Here is a 6,000-nt window from a genome sequence, read left to right as displayed (position 1 = left end):
ATTTTTTTTATGGGGGGGGGGTTAATATTGTGGCGAGGCCATTTTTTGCCAGCGTGCAGAGAGAAAGACCAATCCCACGTGCTTACGCTGAGCCCACCCCTGTCTTTGGTCTTCCTCATCATTGTCACTCCAATTTTCTCTTTTTTTTTTTAAAAAAAAAAAAAAAAAACTCTCCGCACACTTATTATTTTTTTTTCTAAGTCAACATTAAACTTATACCACTCAATTGACTCATTGATATCTTCGGTTTATATTTGTAATATATATATATATATATAAAGCATATATACGCTCATTTCTACTTGTGGAACCGAAATTGATAAAATCGAATTGAATCACAAAAACAATGAAATCGATCCTGAGTATGTCGACTGTGATCATCTCATATATTGATACATGTGATAAAATTTGTGTTTTCAAATAAGAAAATCATATAAATTTTGTAAAATAAATAAATCATATGCCTTTATACGAATGCCACCTATATATATTTTACGTGTAGAAGACTCAGTGCAAAATAATTTTTAAATATGAAATATTTTGAGAAGTGTTTTTTACACAAAAGACTATGAGTATTAGATATCATATATTCTATTACAACTGACCATCAAGCTTAATACGCTTTGGGATAATTCTGTTTTGGTAAGTAAAATATAAACTTTAAGAACAAATATTTGATAAAAAAAAAATTCACTAACAATTTATACATACATCTAAAATGCACATATCTAAATGCATTTTTGGTATTCTTTGACCTACTGATAGATTATTATGTGCTTAAAACTTATCCAATGAACATTTAAAAGGATCAAATCTTGAAAATAGAATATTGAACTCTTAATTATAAATATTATCCACAAAACTCTTCATCTCAAAAGGGTTGTTACAGTCAAGTGGCAAAAGGCAGACAATCAAATAGACCATATAGCCTCTTTTTTCACCAAAGTCTATAATGCGTGTACACACTAAATATATACAGAATGCGTGTATAAATATGAAATTATTATTATATATATATATATATAATGTATATTACAAAATTTATAATTTTCAGTTGGACAAGTGTATGCTTATCATCAAAGTTAGGGTTACCCTATAACACTGGCAAAAGGGATAGTTATATATATCCTATGTTTTGGATCCCTTTCAACAGCCCAAATGGGAGCTTTCTATATGCTTCATTTAATAATATATATGACCAAATATATTGCCTTTCTAATGCCCTCATGAAAGCTTGGCATTAACCAACAAGAATCATATCATAAGGCAATTTATTCAATCATCAAGAGCAATGATTTTGCACAATTTCAGCCTTAATTAGCACCACTCCCATATTTGTAGCCCTTTATATAGCAAGAGTAAAGAATTATTTTTTTATAATTATCAATCGAAAACTTATCGAATTGGATTGGAGTATATTTATGTGAAAAACGCATAAAAACAAGAGATATATTGTATTGAAAATCATGGATGAACTAAAAACTAAAACCTTATCTTGAAATTTTTAAGATTATCGATGATATCGAAAAAACCAAAAGAGATGGAAAGATGATTGAAATATGTGTTTGTACTATAAACAAAAAGAGGGTATGTGTGTGTATATATATATATATATAAAGGGTTGTGTAGTGATTTTGATATTACCAAAGGAAAACAAAACTTAGAAATATATGAAAGGAACCAAAAATATCCCAAGATTTGTCAGACTCTCTCCAAGGACATGAAAACCGGCTACAGAGGGAACAAAACCCATTGGTCCGTCACGGTTTGGACCGGTTTTTGTCGGTCCGTGATTGAGACCCAAACCTGTGTTGGTTCAATCAGTGCCCAAGTGGCATTCTCGATATTTTGGAACTTCTTCAGGGGTAGTTTCGGGATTCACGAGGTCCTGATGTCAACCCTACGTGTGAAAGAAGCCGCGATAAAAGAAAAAAAAGGAAAAGATTTTTGTGTGATGTTAAGTTTAATTATGCGTGTATTCCAAGTGGGTGACCGACCGACAATGTCTGCTTTATTTGTGGGGCCCGCAGTTTGGTTTGTGTAATGAGATGAGATGGACCAATAGATTTCGACACTGATAATAGATTCGGTATTTTTGTGGAGAATAAAAAAATATTATATGTAAATTTATAATTTAAGCAGGGCCAAGGAATAATAATAAAGTAAGATATTAATTAATTGTATTAACTATAGATTAATTGGCTAAGTACTGTATATTGGTGCGTGAGATTAGAACATTGGTGGCTAATTAATGAATAATACAGTAACGTATCGTGCTTTATGCGGCAGACGACTGATATGACATGACATGCTATATGTTTTATCTTTTTAATTTAATATGATATCAAATCTTAACTTTTAATTCATCACTACATTTTCCGTATCTCCCTCGTAATAATATGTATATTTCATCATTTTTATTATAATTCAATTTTATGTTATATAAAAACTATATCCATTTTAGTTTCACTTCAAGCTTATTGGTTTACCAAAAAAGAAAGAAAAACTTATTTTCTGAAAAAATTGTTCTTTCAAATACAAAGGATTTTAAATTAAATTTATTTTAATGTTGATACGTAATTTGGCATGATTAGATCTTTTTAATTTTACATATTAGAAAGGAAATATTCTATATATCCTAATTTTGATGAACAATAATTGGTTAGACAAGGCAAGTTTGCATTCAATTTATATGTCTCATAATTAATGAGAGATCGAAGACAAGTTTTTTTTCTTCAAATTAATGGAATTTCAGTAATTGTAACATTTTGGATAGAGCAAGTGGGCATGGATGAACATCAAAAAGTCTTTTTCATCTTTTTAGGCAGCAGCAGATTAAAGGTGATATATCGTTCGTTCCAATCTGCTACTGTTTATCATTTTTTAAGGGAAATAATTAAAATTAGAATTATGGTGAAAATTATGTTTCAATTTTTTTAAGTTAAGCTCTGATTAGTGTGTTTTTAATTAATAATTTTGGTTAAAAGAAAACGATGAAAGTTGGTTGATTGTTTTCTTTGAAAAATATTTAGGAGAAAAATAATTAGGAGAAAATATTTAATTGAAGAACTAATTATAAGGAGAATAAAATGGAACGATTTTAAGTAGAAACTTGAAAAGAATAAAGAAGAAACGACAAAACTTATAAGCAAATTAAACATCCTACTTTATTGTCCCACAAAACCCCCCATTAACTTCATTTATAAAATAATAATGTGTATCATTATATATAATAAATCAAAATCAGCCATTTTGGATTGTCCAAAAACTAAGCTTTTAAAATATGAGGAAAAAAACCGGCGATCAGTAAATAGAGTTTTTTGGAAATTTAAAATTGGACATTTCAATAAAAAAACGTATAAATTAATTAGAGAATATATAGTAGGCATTATTACATAGTGGAAGATTATAAACGCCACCGATATAAAAAAAAAAAAGATTATAAACGCCATGCAAAATATTTGTCCCCCCATGCATACGTAACGTGTTATGGAAGCGTGGTGATAATAAAAACCATGTGGAGTATACACACATAATAACATGAGTATAATCACAATTATTATTTATAACCAGAAATTATGACACTAGATATCGCCTTTAATCAATTACAAACTCACGCAAAACTGCAATCAAATTGAAATCACAGTTTGAATTACTGTACAAGATTGGTTATATCGAGATGCAATAAAATAAAAATATATACTAATATTTTATTTCTGAATCGAGCATGCATTATATTAAATAGCGGTATATGATGGAATTTTCCATGTCCTAAAAATGGTGTTCATGACAATATCCCAATATCCTCTTCTTTTAATTAAAAATTAATTCAATTAAAATTTATAAATACACACACTAAAAGGGCATTTGGTATATTGAGTATGATGATATTTTATTAATTTTATGCTTTCTGTATTTGGTTTTATTTTAGATAGAAAAATTAAAGAAGAATAAACATAAACTTCTAGGCTGTAAAATGACTGATGGGATTTTATCAATTAATCCTAATTGCGATTTTAATTGGTCAAAGATTCTCGGGCAACGCGTGTTAGGGCAGGATGAGTGTGATATCACATAATCGTACGTCCCCTAATTAAAATTTAACCTTATGATATACTTTAAATTTAACCTTTTTTTATTAAATGCGAATCTTCTTTAAATTTAACCTTGATTTGTACTAAGCATGCATAATCATCAAATGTCCCTACTGCCATTGCACGACTAATTTGAAAAATGCTGTCATCTTTTTTACCATATTTTAGTAGACTTTAGAAAAAAAAAACACCGACCATACATATAACCATGACCATATTCTAAATTATAACAATATATCTATGATTCATGTTGTTGATGAACCATGTGAATAAAACGTTATTTCCCTAATATATTCTGATTCCATCTAGTTTTTTTTTTGTAGAAATTTATTTTCAAAGTTTTTTTTTTACAAGAAAATTATCTGAAACGAAAAGAAAAGTCAACTATGATTTTATCTGAAATAATCAGATCACGATGATGAGTCCCCAACCTCCATGTCTTTGACAAGACTGGCCTTCATTAATTGCTTCATGCTTAATTTCTCCATTTTCCCTTTTTTGGTTTTTATACAATTTATTGATTTATGAGGATGATTTGAGTATTAAACTTGATCTAAGAAAATACGAAATAAAATTTTAGAAAAACTAAATTAATTAATGAAAATATTTTTTGGAAAGGGTTTTTTTTTTAAATAAAAATCGAAAAAATAAAACAAAATATAGAATTCGAATACATATAGTTTTTTTTTTAAAGATCGAAATCTTTCGACACAAAAAAAAGCTAAACTGAAAACCAACATATTCACCAACTAGATTTTAACATTCATTTCATTTGATTTTGTCTAGTTTTCTTAAAATATTTTATAAATCATTGCGTAATTCATGTGAGATAATGCTAGAAAAAACTTTTGCTTGAATAAAGTTTTTTTTTTTTTTGGTAAAGTTGGTCCCAAGATCTACCCTATTGATAAGCCCTAGAACCGTTAAGATTACGCTTTTGTGGTCTCAGCCTTGAGTTTTGTCATCTTTTCTTTTTCTGATTATTATTGCTTTTAAAACATAATCATTCACTTATTCAACTAAATTTAAAAAAAATTATGATCATTTTTGTACGATTTTGTCATTTCTATCAGCTTGAATTTGAATTTTTAGCGTTACAATGATTTGTATGGTCGAGATATATGATTTCGGTATCTAATCGTCTTATTACTATATGATATTCAGGTTAAAAGATATTCAAATTAAAAAGATCTAACCATTTGTTAAAACAAATACATGTTAAGTGTACTTATTTTTTTAATATTTTATACTTACATTATGAATTAACATTTGTTCGGAAAAGCTGACAGAGAGTTGGCTCAAAATACAATTTTCTTTAGAAAAATTTGAAAAAGATATGTTTATCGTCTCGGCATTATCACATAATAAAAAAAAAGTAAAATTTTGATTTGATTTAGATGAAATTATTTTATACTTCAGTTTAATTTTTAGACTTGATTTGTTGATAATTTTTTTATTCCGAATTACTAAATTAAAAGAGTGCTTATTAGGTATTCATTTCATTCCAATTTCTTTATTGTTTTATATTTAATTTAAATTCAATTGATTTGAATAAAAAACATATCTAAATGATTTAGACATCTTATTTAAATTTCATTCCAAATCGATTGTACCTACAAAATATTCACCATAAAGAGATTCCTAACCTTTTTTTATAATTCAAAAATTAATTAGACTTTTCGTCTAATTATATCTTTCAAAAAAATGAAAAAATACGAATGAATATCTTTTCCCACGTTTGAATTTGAACCCACTATAATAGCATATTTTGCATACATTTTTTTACCATTATACCACCCAAGATTCGTAACTTTATAATACAGATTATAGAAGAGCAAGAGAATCCTAAGGTACTAAAAATGTCATATATATATATATATATGTCATTAATTCTACACAAAAAAAA

Source organism: Tarenaya hassleriana, unplaced genomic scaffold (assembly GCF_000463585.1).
Source record: "Tarenaya hassleriana unplaced genomic scaffold, ASM46358v1 Cleome1, whole genome shotgun sequence".
NCBI classification, from domain to species: Eukaryota; Viridiplantae; Streptophyta; class Magnoliopsida; order Brassicales; family Cleomaceae; genus Tarenaya; species Tarenaya hassleriana.
Note: the sequence above shows the minus strand (reverse complement) of the source record.